General features: G+C 39.9%; 1 protein-coding gene across 10 annotated transcripts in view; it reads right to left on the bottom strand.

Moving 5' to 3' along the window:
• The window catches only part of LOC135489775 (nuclear hormone receptor HR96-like), a 104,406-nt gene that overhangs the window by 51,724 nt on the left and 37,220 nt on the right, over positions 1–15,462 (bottom strand). Inside the window, exon 1 of one of the 10 annotated variants that reach the window (XM_064775297.1) lies at positions 12,652–12,785. The exons of 8 other annotated variants lie outside the window; for them this stretch is intronic. The gene's annotated coding sequence lies outside the window, so the exon portion shown is untranslated. Of the gene's footprint in view, positions 1–3,343; positions 3,367–12,651; positions 12,786–15,462 lie in introns of those variants that run through there. One more of the 10 variants, XM_064775300.1, reaches the window with a different exon arrangement.

Genomic DNA, 15,462 nt, shown 5'->3' with positions numbered 1-15,462 from the left:
CATCAGTTCTCGACGTATATCATGTTGGCAAGCTTGACTAGACAGTGAAAATGAAACACATTTCCTATCTGCACTTTCCATTACAGCCACTATCCCGTTTCCCGATCGTTAATGCTTCGAGCCACCATGCCGACATTGAGTGGCATTGACTTAGTTTCCTGGGAAAGTGAATCCAGGAGTAGGGTACTACATCAGCGACACGAGAACCCTTGTCCGACCTACTAAGAAAATATGCCAGTGGAACTGCAGTCACCATGATGTTTGCTGCAATCATTTTTAGGAGATGTATTTGATTTCACACCCTTTTTGACCCTTCACCAATTGTTAAGCAGATATCAAGTCGATGATGATATGTTAAATTTTAAAAGTCCTCTGTTCTGATTCAGAAATGTGTATGGTCCTGTGGAGTTATCAAGAATTGGTGAGAAAAGGATGTGGAAATGCATGGTCAAAAGAGGATGAGCCTAGTTCCAATTTCTGAATATAGGGGGTTTTCAAATCAATCCTTCCTGTTTTCCCATAAAAGTTGAGGGTATAAGCACCAAAACAGAAAATACCACAATATTTTGACAAGACTTGCCACAGAAAATGTCCTCATGAAATCCAATAAGGCTAAATTACGTGGTCAGTTGCCTTCGACTCCAAATACAGACCACGATCATTATGACCAGGAAGACCCATCAAGCCACCAACCAATATCATAAATAAAGCAGATCCGGTTATAAATCAGCAGATTTGTTCACGGCTTTCAAAGTGACCTGCTCTGGTTGCCAGCATTATACAACCCACCACAAAGTTTCATAAAACACAATGAACAAAACTTCTGAACTTATTCTGGATTTTATTTCCATATTCTATAAAAATGATTTAGAATCGCAACTTTAAGTGCCTGCACTAGTTTTCAGGTCAAAGTTACCTTCCTGTGTTAACCAGATGTTATTTGCATATTTGTGTATCGAGAAATTTGAATTCTTGTGACATTTGCGATAAAAACCAGCTGGAAAATGCATCCGCCTAAACTGAAAACAAAGAATAATTTGTTTGCCATTCCTCCCCCCTCAAAACGGATCCTGGCAGAAACCTTGCAGATGACATTGACTTTCAATCATCAACAACATTTAGTTGAAGGCCAAGGTCAAAAGAATACAAGATAAGAAGAACATACTACACTAATCCCAATTCACATCCACTGAAGTTGTTTACATAGATGACATCTCGATACAAAGAAAGCAGAAACAAGAACGAGGTTGGAAAGGGAACATAATTATGGAAGCTACGCTTCAAAGAAAAGCACCCCCACGCATAACCTTCAGCAACAAAGTAAATCACATAATGTTGGCCTTTTTATGAATATTTTTCATTACCTCTACAGGGTGTATCATAATACATACAAAGATGACTTACAAACACATATTTTTCTGTCAAATAATCCGATTTGACATGTAAGCTTACATGAACATCAACATACATTACCAATGAATTTAATACTTTTCACGCTTAAAGTTAAAGAGGACCAAGAACACTGTACATTTCATTTGCAAAATCGACACAAGTTTCTATCTACATCAGTGACGACTTCCAGAAATTTCATGCTAAAGTGGATAAAGAACTTCATACATTTGAGTCACGCCATCCACAAATACTTCAGTCTGCAGTCCTGCCGACTTTATTCTGACTTCACTAACACCATTCTTGTTGCCATAGAGCCCTCATCATGACTTACTTAGTCTAATAAGAGCAACGACCTGAGCAGTGGTGTGGAATATCCTACCACACATCACGGACAGCAATGTCAATCACCGCCGAATAACAGGCAACAAACAATGGCAGGCTTCAGGTGAATATTAAAAATCAGAAATGACGGTTGGGAAACTTCCGTCACTTAAACAAGCCGTATAAATTAATTCGAAAAACCATTGAAATCAGATACTTCATTAATGCCCTTTCTGAGCAGTCGTGACAATCTTTTCATTCCTACAGTAACTTCCAACGCTCAGTCACTTTGGGACAAGGTTCTAAATGCTGTCACGGAACGAAATAACTTCCACTTCTACTGGGTGTTCCATAAAATTGGCTTAATTTTTCTCCTTAATACATATATCTACAGCAGTTTATAAAAGGCATATTTAACTTGCCTTTATCCCAAACATCCTTAAGATTGAGAAACGCTTATAAAAATGGGGAGTTTTTTTGACAGAATGTCAGATCAGGACTGGAAGACAGCTAGACTCTAAGCCAATACACTGATGTGCGAATGTAAAGAGAGATGAATAAACTGCTGCTATCAACCTGAAAGGTTTGGATTGAAAATGTCTTCAGAAATATACCAAGGTTACCAGGGATGAACAGACGTTTTTAGCTACATCAGAACTCAATTGCATTTATCATATATCCTGCGTGCATGAGCCCTTCTGATGGATGTTGGCAGCACCCTACTATTAAAAAAGGTATTTACTGGTGTTCGTGACCACTGAATCAGTGAATGAATACCCAAATGGTTCTTTCTGACTGTGTGTCAGAAGTTGGGAACGGACAAGATTGAAAAAAGATAAGTTCTAGGTTAAAGAATTTGATGGAGAAAGGGTTATGCTTCCCTGCAGTCTGTGAAAGTTACAGTAGCTCATCAGCAGGCTGATCGTGTCTGTAAATTGACGAGCCGAATATCGAGGATAGCAAGATCACCGTCAGGGTGCTGTGAACTCAGATGTTTGCACCGTATGGCCTTCATTTTTGGCTCAACTCGCTGTATCATTGCCAAAACATGCTCCCTAATCGACCTATCACTGCGAGTTTAACTAATTAGGGTTCTAACAACTTGGCGGCCAATTGTACACAAGTATACACATCCAACGGCCACACACCTGTCAGCGTTGGAACAGTCTTGTGTGGACCCAGCAAGAGCTTGAGAGAAGAATCGGCAGATATCTTCACCCGGAATGCCAGTGATGCTTGCTGAAGTGATAATTGAAATCGCAAAGATGCGCTTACCTGTAGGATGTACATATCCGCAAGGTTTCCAAATGATCGACTTAAAACTACAGTGATGTTTAATAGTAGTACACCAATGCTAATAGTTAGCTGTTTACCATCAAGCTCAGGGCCTGAAAATCAGCTCCGCGGTCGCAAACATACAGCTAGCACCTGCTAGAATACCAACCGTACAAAGCCTTGTTCATTTCGTGACCACCAATTTTTGTAGGATGCTGCATGAATCTGCACATGCCCTTAAACTGAATCCAGTGTATCCCTTCAGATGACTTTTTATGCTCTTTTGGGGCCAAGCAGCACTTGAATCCTCCAAAAATATCACTCAAATAGCATAAGGAAAGTTCAAATCACTCACTTCAAATATACAGCTCTTGGCTTTGAAGAACAATATCCTGTCTCCTGTAGGGTATTCCTTCTGCTGTCTTTCCAGTCTCTCTTGGGGAGCAAGCACCAGAATCCTCAGAAAATATCACCCAAAGGCGAGAAAGCACAAGGAAAGTTTGAATCACATATACAGCTTCACAGCTTCGAAGAACAATATATCGTCTCCAACAGAGTATTCCTCTCACGGCCCACCTGGCCTATACCAAATCTTCCAGCTTCATTTCTTAGCGGATGGCTAGAGAGCTAGCAGGTATGGGTAATTAGCCTTCCTGAAGCTTCACCTACAACTGCAAGCAGCCAGGGGGTAATGGTATTCATCACAGACTGGAACCGCTTACCCATTCTACAATGCCTTAGGCACATCAAGCTGCTGGAATGATGATTTCTGGTAAGAATCCGTCTAATTTGTAGGCCCAATTCGATAAATAGATATTAGGATGGAAAAGGATCATTTACCATAGTTGAAACTGATCGAACGTGTGAACTTCTTATCATTAGCAAACCTTTTTTAAAGACTGAAACTCACTGAGTATAAACCAGTAAGAAAGACATTTTCATAGCCAACAACATTTGCTGCAGACTTGCCCGAACTTTTTCCTGAATCGGCTACAACCTATACACATACATTTAGGATGAAATATCACCTTATGGGGCCAATCTTGATTTAGCTGCTCAGCTGATACCTCTCTGGCCCTCCTAGGAGATGTGGAAATTTGGCAAATCAAAAGACCATGGAGCTAACTGGGTAGTTCATATCACCGGACATAAGCAACTTATCTTCATCACAAAAATCTCAAGGATATAACACCAATGTCAAATCGCACCATTTGTGCAAAAAGTTTTGGCCTCTTTTAGAAATATATACGACAGAGCACACGAACTCAAATATTTATTTTTAAAATGGATCATTGACGTAAAAGGGTAAATACAATTTTTTAAAGTCTTTCAAAACCAGCCGATGACATCAAATACTGAAGAGCCTCCCACCAAAAAACGCACACCCAAACAGTAGCATGAATTCCCATTAAATATTTGTCAAACGGAAGTTAAGCTAAAGAAATGTTCAACTTCAAAGTCCAACAAACAATGTTTAGAAAATCCCGACAAAGAAAAATTGAACTTCAGGCATCATGAGCAAAGGATGTATTTGCCGAAGTCAAGAAATTGAAATATGAGACCTCATCCACCATCAAAACTCAATTTCACTTCACCCATTTTGGATGCAATAAGCTGTAAGAATAACACAGGGTTCTGTAAATTGATGTATGGGTGATTTTGTCTAACTCAAGGTGGCAATTTTTTTACATCTGTTGAGACATCAAACAAACTTAAAGACCATCAAACACGGCTTTTTTGCAAGGTACATGGCTGGACTTGTATTGAAAGCCTCTAATTTCAAAACTTATTACTGCATGACATATTTTGTACATCATCGACGTAAAGAGGATAGACAAAGAGAGATCGCAAACTTTGTGATGAATTTTACCAAGCAATTTTTTAATCATTTGTAGACAACTGATTTTACTCAAAATCATCGACTGTGCATTTCAAGAAATTATATCAGACATGATTAATTGGTAAAACAATTACCATATATATGCAAAATGCACTGAAACAAATTTTGCTGAAGCCTTCGTTCATTATGACCGAATTCGACCATTGGTAGAACGGTTTCCCGAGTTTGCATGGTTTAGCCAGCAACATTTTATAAATGTCACCCCTGTGTTGCCTTTCTTTCCTCATGACAAGTGTATCTTCATGGGATACTGCATAAAAATGGGACTCATTCGAGGTGGGATGCTCCAAGCAGTTGCAGGTACAAGGTTGAAACGTGCCACAATTTCTGAAGTGCAAATCTGCCGTGGGACAAAATGTGATGACCTAAGCTCAACCAGGTGAGTGGGGAAAGAACAATTCATTATTTTTCAAAATGTCTAAAAATAACTGTCAGACTCATCAAAAAAGCCAGGGAACAGACAGCCCGCTGCGTTGACTTTGCAGCCAGGAATGTAGAAAGTACAATTATGAGAGCGGCAAGCCAATAAACGTCCTGGGGGGAACAGGCCGGGATAACATGGAGGAACAGCAGTACTGTCAGCGCTGCTCACCGGGTTGCGACTTCGCTCGGAATCACACGCTGCTTTACCAGTTGGAGTCCTCACTTCTAGCGAAGTGGAAAAAGTGCACAATTTTAAGAGGCGAAAATTTATACTGTTGCGAGATTGTATCTGAGGCACAAATTGTAAGTAGTTCCACACAACCAGCAAAACAATTAGCTTGCTGAACAGCATGGTACTTAAGTTCTAAGAAACTTATGAATATTTTTTACTCAACTTGAGAAAAAAATGTGCCAGTCATGTCAGTTAAAAGGCAAATTGATATCCCCTACACCCGATGAAATGACTCAAAGTGACCTAATTGAGAGGATGCAAAGATAGTTCACCGTCAACACAAGATATACAAACGCATCCTTTTAAAGTTTCCGAAACTAAAAAATAAAGATGTTCTCCAGAAACTGACTCTGCAACCTTTCCAACCCCTTTGAAACTTTTTGCGTCTCTAGCATCATTAAAAAAAATTGTAAAGTACTAACCGTCAATTTCGACTTTCACTGTAGAATATATTCCGGCAAATGTGAACAATGGGAACTGGAAAATGCAGAAACACACCAAAATAGCATGACTCTGGGAAAGATTAAGGGCCATTATCCAAGGTATGTCCCTTGAGGATAATCTTACCTATAAGTTAAAAGGAACCAGAAAAAATATCTCATGCTGCTGCATGGCATTGGTCAGCTGGAAAGACACCTTGGATACAGAAATTATGACTCGAATAAACAACATGCTAGATGACCTACCCTTTATAATCTGTTGCCTGGATAGCATAGTCCTTCTCCAGATAAGACAAGCTTTGAAAAACTCTTAGTTATGAATTAGTCCCGCAGCATAGGCCAATAAAATACACTTGAGAAGTGTCACTCAAAATCAGCCACAGCAATTGCTCATTTGATAAACTTTTAAGAAGGATGTTCCGTCAAGGAGGGTCTCACCAGTGTTTAAGAACTCTCCCGGAACCCTACAGACCGCAGGAGAGAAGAGCGAAATTTACAGTTCTGAATTATACTCCAACTGCTGGGTTGAAATTACACAGTGCTTCTGGGAAACTACTTGAAATCCTCGAGTTGTTTCCTAAATTGTCAAGCGGTCTACTTCTTTGTAACACCCAACACTTGCAGCTGTCTTCAGCATTGTATGCGTGTATCATATAAACATATTATATCGATTGGTGAGAAAAGCACAGGCGAGTTTCATGTAGATTTCAATCAGTCAATCTGCTGTAATTGCAGCATATGTCTGAGGTGTACTGCTGCTGGTTTTAATTGGTGCTTATCATTGCCGCCCGCAATAAATGGAGTTCCGGCAGTTAGAGAAATGTGCTTTGTCACACACAACTATCACCATAAAGACAAAAGTGCTCAGCCCCATTCCTTCAAATTTCACAATCAGAGACACTGCATGTTTCTGTTCCTGGTCACAAAAAGAAAATGGGACAGAGGTAATACTAACAGCTCTTATCATCAGGGATACTGCTGGGAAATATTACTTGGCATTCACAGACTGGTACTTGCGGACAAGAATATCAGCTCTACGAAAGCTAGCAGCCAAAATTTCTTCTTCAGATGTGCAACAGTATATTATATGAAAAGATTATGATAACAAAACCAATTTAATATCTACGAATATATTAAACTTGGCAGGAAACCATGTTTCATTAAGGTCGATAAGGTTTCATGTACTATTTGAGTGAATACTGGCAAAGCCAGGCCTGGATCGTTGAAGTGTGTGAGTGGATTGCGTTGAAATGGAATTCATGGCTCCCAAACACACTTGAAACTATCATCAGAAGACATGCAGCCCTATTAGAGACTGAAGTTGCTTACCAATTGCAACATCCTCACCACTCAAAAATCTACGTCACAAAGATTTTATTCACAGGAAGTGTCTTAATTAACTTTACAAACAACATGTCGAACATGAATAATTCAAGGTGATATAAACATTCCACTCAACTGAAGTAGACTACCCTTTTTAACTGGAAGAAGCCATTTCACTGACACTGTGCTAGAAACTGCAGAAGAAGAACCACCTCCCTGAATAACCAAAGCCTTACTGTTCTTGACAAGGCAAAAAGTCTGCACAAATCGGACAAAGTGTTCTCTTCTCACAAAATATTATTTCCCATAAAGAATATGAAATTTTGGCATCCTGTAGGGTTTATAAATCAGTACGCTTTCTTCAAAATTTCTCCATCACTTTCTTGGTGTCAATCTGAGGTTAGCAATAAATCTTCCAATGCATCATCACTGTTTAGGTTGACTATTGAAATGTTGATGATTATAACCAATGCAACCAATTTTTGCCCTCAGATGAGATAAAGCCAAAAAGGTTTGGAGAAACGCTTAATATTATCGCACATTACAGAAATATGAGCATTTTTTACCTTCTCTATAAGAATATTCCACTTGTTTTCCACCATCGTCTGCTCCACAAGACCTAAGCAAAGAATGCACAAACTCGCCAGGAAAAACACCAAAAGACCACCAAACAAAGCACAACACTGGAGGCGAGTTATCCTGAATATTATGAAAGCACTGGCCAAGAGCAGTCTATTTGTACAAATGATATTTCCTCGTTTGCAACCCCAAGCACTGTCAAGATTCGACACGTTTTATCCTACTGGGGCTAGAAAAATACTATCTTCTTTGCATTCATTATTTTTTGTTAAAACGTCATTGTTTCGGGCTATTGTCGGATGGCCATCGGCTAGTTGGACTAGTTGGCAATGAAGCCAAAATCAAGTGCGGCATTGTTATGCCCACATACCAGGTCACATTGGACATGACCTTACGGTGCGCCTGAGTGCATGTACATCTTAAGTCCCTGCTAAATCCATTTCATTGGACGGGTGAAGAATTTCGAGATATCATAATTTTGACTGCAAGGGAAAGAGATGATATGTCGTGGATGGTGGAAATCTTGTATAAACACACCATGTTATTTCTCTATTGGTTATTGGATTTTTACTTAATACAAACAGGACATTCCATGTTTTTACAAGACTTTTTGGTCTACTTTGGTTCATGTTAGGCCACATCAATACCATATTTTATAAATTGTTCAAGTGTCAATTTTCATTTTCTTAACCAGTAAAACACCCTTATACCCACAAGTCTATTTGCAAACTTGGAACATACCTATTGACAGAAATAAGAAAGTAATTAGTGTCATGATGAATTTCATCCAGATGTTAAGGAAAAAAATAACACTTGTATTTCAAAATCAAAATCAAGGTTGCCACCGATCAAACTAGGAGTCATCTTGCACAGGCCGCCCAATGACCTTAGTCTGCCCTATGCTTTTTGTTTAACAAAGGCAAGCACTTTCGGTCATCAAATGAAACCAATGGGTGCATTTCAACATGCATTCTTTTAACAGAAATAACATTTCGGGACAAGTTCACACAGCCAGAGGTCACCGCAACCCATTAGAGAATGATCTTATAGAAAAGCTCTCCTGCGGGCTATGGTAAAACCACTTCAGTTGACAAATTTGAGGAGCTGACATTTCTGCAGACCTCAAATGTCATTGTGCCCCAGATGTAACCTGTTCAGGATTGAAAAGGTTAAGGGTTTTAATTTGAATAATTGAAACATGATATTTTAAGGTCTGTCTCCTTCATCAGCGACCATGAAAGATGCTGAGGCCTTCAATGACACGAACAGCTTCAGAGTAGGTTCAGATAAAAACAAATATTTATTTCAAACACTCATCCACATCACAGTTTCACACTCATCTGCAGAAATTAAAAAAATCGTTCCACCGTGAGGCAGTTTTTTCGACATTACAAGAATCCTCCGTATTTACCACAGCGGCAAATTTCCTTACGACTTTAACCTTTTTATTCTGGAGACATAGTAGGCAAGGTTTTTCATGTACAACTGGCCCAGTTGAACTTATCAATATTTAGAATATTTCTGTTTATCCAAGCCAGATGTTGGTTCTCGGAATTTTTTTGTAAAAATTTGAAGATCGATTGAAGTAAACATGTACTTCAAATGGTGATGGTCAAAAAAGATCGATTCCAGGCATATGCCAGTTTTGACAAAGTGCCATGTAAAACTGTTCCACAAAACGGTTTAGTGCTAGAGGTTGGGGAAGTCAAAACCAATACTGAAGTGGCTGCCGGTCAATTCTTGATGGAAACCTTTGATCACACTTTTGTGTAGGACTTTATGATTCTTTTTGTGTGGATGCATAGAATTAAATGACATGACATCATGGACAGGCTGAAGTTCAACATGATCAACTACAAACCATTGGGAAGGTAGCGCCTCCTAACATCCGATTTTGATTCATGATCCGGCCAGAAAATAATTTGGCCCCATCAACCCATCCAAACACCCAGGACAAGCTCAAGTTCAACTTGCCCACACACCTGCCCGCTCTAGCGGAAAACATATGCCACCATCTTCCAGTAGGGTTAAAATGTCCGCCAGACAAAGACAAGAATCATAATCCGCCAGTTCTGATTGATAGGCGTCCATCATGTGGGAGCATTATCTCATTCATGCAACACAACGGCTACTCCGCCCCGCTCATCATGACAAAACTCGCCAGTTGTTCGACAGACCTTCCTACATTCGTGCTATTCTTTCCCTATTATATTAGATGTAAAATGAAGAGGAACTACACATTGTACAGAAACAGAAGATTAAAATCCCCATAGCATTAAGGGGGTAGATATAATTTGCCCTCAGGAGATGGCAAAGTAAGTTTGAAAAGTATGCACCAACTTTTACTGAAGATCATTTCTCTGCATGGCACACCTCAATCTGAAACAATTTGACTTTCTAACCTCTGCAACCCCAATTCAAGAATGGACTAATAAGAGAACAATGATAAAGGGTCTTTATCCTCCCAACCCCCATTTCAAATATTAAAGCCTAGCTGGGCAAAAAATAATGACCACTGTTGTGATAGGAAGGCATAACAAATCATCCTCATGATTGCTGGGTTGCACAGAATTTGGTGTTTAATCATGACTTCCATTTGTCCCAAATTGGTCTATTGTGGACAAAGTCACAACCAGAATGTGTGTGTGTGGGGGAGGCAATTTTTAAGGTCGATAATTTGCCAACATCAAATTCAATCCGACCGGACATCTCACTTACATTCCAATTCAAATTTATTTGTAAATAACGTATTGGATGTCTTCCTACATCTATGACTTGAGGTTTAAATCACATATCCTGATGAGGACTCCTGCACATGCTGTCTCAAAGACAAAGGCCGTTGAGAAATATGATAGGATTCATTAATTTTAAACTACAGGTTATCACGTAACTTCATGCGTTCCATGTCAAATATCGACATTTCATTGTGTTCGACCAAATTATATACATCACAACCCAATTTCATTCATTCATACTGGTATCGGATGAATTCTGGCTTGTAGTTTCAAGTTTCTGTCCAGTGGTTTATTATGGTGTCAGAGAGGAAAGTAAGAACTAGTGCCAAATGCCCAGGGGGATGATTAGTGGCGCAAAATCAGTTAGGGTGTCTGTCTGAAACCAGCTGCGGGTTGAGAGCCGATTCTTCTGTGTCCTTGAGTATTGCACCTGACCACCTGAAAATCCATGGGAGATATCAATTGGGTGGGATATACCAAATGGAAATTTGATATCTGCAGCAGGACATTCAGACAGATCTACAGCCACATATCCATGGGAAATACAATACAATGACGTATTTAGTACATATAAACGGACAGTCCCTGTCTTAGCTTCAGACAATCAAAAGGACATTAATCACTCTGCCAGGTCCAGGATACCACACCGGCTTTCCCTCCCCCACATATGGAGGGGGCAAGCAAAATTCGCCATAATCCTGGGATGTTTTAAATGGAAGCCAGACATCAGAACCATTGGCGTCCCAGAGTCTAATCAAGCCATTCACCTAATCCTAACGTGACAGAAACTGAAATAAGACCGGGAAAATTAATCTGAAAACAACCTGATTTCATTCATACCGGTCTGCTGTATCAAATTAATTCTGGTTTCAGGTGACATTCTGGTCTGCAGCTATCACGGCTATGAATAAAAGTGCTATAACAGGCTGAACAAGAGAAATGCAAATGGGAAAGAGAACGTTTAATCTCTTGTTTCATTTATTGAAAATGTCCCCCCGACATGGAAAGCTGTCAAGAAACGCTCATCCGACTCTGTTATAAATGTATGGATGGGTTCAAATTTTATGATGACCATTTTCTCAGGATATTCAAGCTATTTTTCTGGACCAACAAATTCATAAATTTAGTCACAAAAATACACCCAATTTTATTTGAGGAACGTTCTAAAAGTCCTGTTGTGGAATTCTGGGCCAGGGTGCTTGATTCATACTCAAGGAAACAGTTGGTTGGGAGTCTGTGCTCTTATTTCTACTCTATTTACCCTCGTGTCTGTTTCACATGTGGGTCATTCAAATGTCACCACTGAATTGGTAACCTTCTACTTTCCATCTCAGCACATCTTTCCTGGACATCAAGCTGTGACATTTACTGTCTTTTTGTGCAGTATAAACAGGCCTCGTCTTTCCATTAGGCCCTCGATCTAATACTTATGTATGAAAGATCACAGGTGGTCCTTTGAATGACTAAGCCATTTATGATAACTGAGCCAATTACTTGATGAACAATCCAACCCAAGATCTACATGAACATGGATACAAAGTAGGCCTTGTTAGCGATGGCTATGTTGGGCCTATAGACCAGCTTACACAGTTAGCGGTATAGACCAAAACTGTTTAGGTAAAGCCCAAACTAGTCAGAATCAAAAATTGCCGAAGACTGGGAGGCCAGCCGCCACACCGCTGCTGAGAGTACTGGCACGTGTGTATACATGTAGGCCTCACACTTGAGGAAACTCTTATTAAGATCGTAACCTGGGAAAGGGAGAAAAGACTAGCCCAAGGCACAATGCAGAAGCACATTCTAAAGCACATTAGTCTCATCATGAAGCCAAGAGAGTGAGCACTGAACTACCAAGCCTGCTCCCTGAAGCAGCTAATAAATAGCTACATTAGCAGTCACCATGTAAACACTGCATAAATACATAGAGAGAAGTGTTGAGTATATGTGCTGTGATATGAAGAGTAGGCTAAATGCCATTATTCGCTGGAACCTATGCACGAAACCGAATAAAACGACCGATGAAATACTCACCGATGGACAGCAACAACTACAGAAACTAATCACACTCCAAACACGGATTCCGGATCCACTTTGACCAAATCAATCGAATCAATCAGATTTTTCCACGCATCAATTGCGATCAGTAGAAATGGTGTATAAATGGCATCAAGGTCCAAACAAACCCAAGGATAATAGTTCATACGATGGTTCAACTCCAGTCACAATGTGAACGATTCATGAAATGGCAGCCTTTGGAAACTACAGCATGCATATTCGCGGAGTTATTATTTCAAATAGAGAACGGCATGAGCCACGAATGTATTCTATGCAAATCTGTTGCCGGTATTGACTCTCTATACATCGGCGAAGCCCGAGATGTTTTTGCATGTGAATGAACTGTTATCCGGAATTCCTGGTTCTATTTCTGGGAACTCTTGGCCAATCAATCACTAGCTGAGGCAAGCACTGGATGATGCTGGGCTAAACTGAGATTGTATTGTCATCATGCATGTCATGGTGTCCCTACTGGGCCACAGCGTGTATGAGCCCTTCATGTAAGCGCATCACTGCAGTTTCTGATGTTGTCAATTATTGCCTATAGTTTCTTTGGACCATCAGATTTCTTGGGTGTATATCACATTATAACAGGGTTGGGTTGTTGTCAGGGGCCTCAGCAGGGTCAATGCAGGAGTATGTATCATTACTGTTTCGGTTGATGCAAATTATACCCTTACATTTTGGACCCCCCATTTATAGGTTCATGACTGATACCATTAGTCACAGGCATGTGGATGATGCTTGGCTAAACAGATGTTGGCTTGCTGCTGATGTAACTATGTTTTACTAGGTCAAATTTTTAAGTGAGTGTATCACTGCTCTTTCTGTATATACCACATATGGCCTTGTCATAGACCACTTGATTTGTTGCTAGGCCATTACTTACTCCATCACAGCAGTGTGTATGAGCGTCTTGAATACAAGCCACCTTTCTGAACCATCAAACCTTTACAAGTTGGGTGTGGTGACTTTCAGCAGAGAAAAAATCAACAGGTCGAAGAAAAGGCTGGCGCTGCTGACAATCAGAGCTGAAAATATGTTTCCAACCTACTGACCATTGACAAACAGATGACAATGACCAGATGGATAGATTTAATTTCCTGTGGACCAGCGGCAAGCTGGCTAGAATGCACACCATACTGGCTTATTACAAGAGTTTCATTTAATATTCTTAATAGGATAGAATACCACGTCATGGCAAATAAGAGGTTTACATAAAGATATCGCTAGAAACGGAAAATCTGAATATCGTCATGGTACTAAAACTTGCTTACACTGTCTTTACTGAGTTGAGAAAGCAAGTTTCACTGTACTGCGCAAGCTAAAGTGAACTTATACCCAGTGATTTATACCAACCCACAGACGAGCAATCTTCATATCCCTGACATCACAGTGACAATTGTTGCATGTCACGGAATCAAAAATTGCTCGTTTTTGGGGCACAATAGCTGTAGGTACCCATCCTTCATCCCCTTCTACTCTGAAGGAGTCACAGAGAAAGAGAAATTTTGGATATGAAATGTTCCCCTCTCATCCCCAATTTCAGAAGCAGCAGAGATTGCTTGAACTTTTCCTACTATCCTTGCTGCTACTCAAGCTTAAAATAAGACAAGATATATCTCATTTCCTTCAATCAGCCGCTGTGGCTGGTTAGAGCTCAGGTCACACAGAGCTCCTTCCGTGGGCTATTTCCGCACATGAGGCAATCTCTAATTTTGCATGGTGATGGCGGTTTGCTAGAGGCTTATCATACAAGGAGAATCAGGATTCATATTCAAACAAGAGCATTTTTAGACATCACCAAAAATAATCTACTTTTGATGTTAGCTAATTGGTCTCCCGGGGACAGAACTGTTGGCAAGTAGACGATGGGTTCAACTCTCGATAAACCCCAAAGTGCAAAATTTTCACAACTTTTTATTTTAGCTATTCAAAAGATTTCTGAAAAACTTTTAATTTTTGTTGCATAAGACCTTTCCTTCCAAGCCAACATGATGAGATGGAAAGCCCTATCACTGTATAAATGCAATGACCAAAATGACAAACTACCTGCTAAGGAAATTAGTCACATGGTAATTTGGTCTTTCAAGATGCGTGGAAGGTTTGAAGAGAGAAGAGTTGAAGGAAAACAAGGAGATTCCAAAGAAGACATCCGGATATTTATACGATTTCAGACCAGGTAGTATTTACCCCGAGAACATCCTAAATCACTTGATGACTTTTCATAAACACTGTGCACTATAAAAAGTATTAGTTATGATAACTTTCCATGATAACCGAGAAAACCTAACTTCTCGGTATCAAGCGTATGGATAAGAAATAATCTTCATGGAGCGAAAAGGATATACGAATGCCCAGGTATCAGATAACTAGCTCAGTTTGCCGCAATTAGCCAGATCACACCACCATCCTGACAACTCGGCAGCTATATACACCTCACCAACTTACTGTCAGGGGTAACTCACTTATACTGAATGTCATGGGTAGCTAACCGACTTTGAAAATTTCATCGGTATCTCACCAAAGGATAAGAAAGCATTGCTGAACCTCAAGAAGTCAAATGATACAGTATAGAGATAACACAGTCCCCTCCCTGAGCCTATGCAAGATACACCATATGCATAGGCTTCCCCCATCCCAGGCAAATCAACAGGGTAAATCTCAAATCATTTTTTTACCAACTATGAGAGGAAACGCCTGGGGATTGACATGCCCGCAATCAGCAAAACACCTTTGACAAATTTTGCAGGTTATCATGCTCTCAATCTCAATACTAAGGCCCGA

Source organism: Lineus longissimus, chromosome 6, assembly GCF_910592395.1.
Source record: "Lineus longissimus chromosome 6, tnLinLong1.2, whole genome shotgun sequence".
In the NCBI taxonomy this organism is placed as follows: Eukaryota; Metazoa; Nemertea; class Pilidiophora; order Heteronemertea; family Lineidae; genus Lineus; species Lineus longissimus.
Note: the sequence above shows the minus strand (reverse complement) of the source record. Positions and strands in the feature narration are given on the sequence as shown.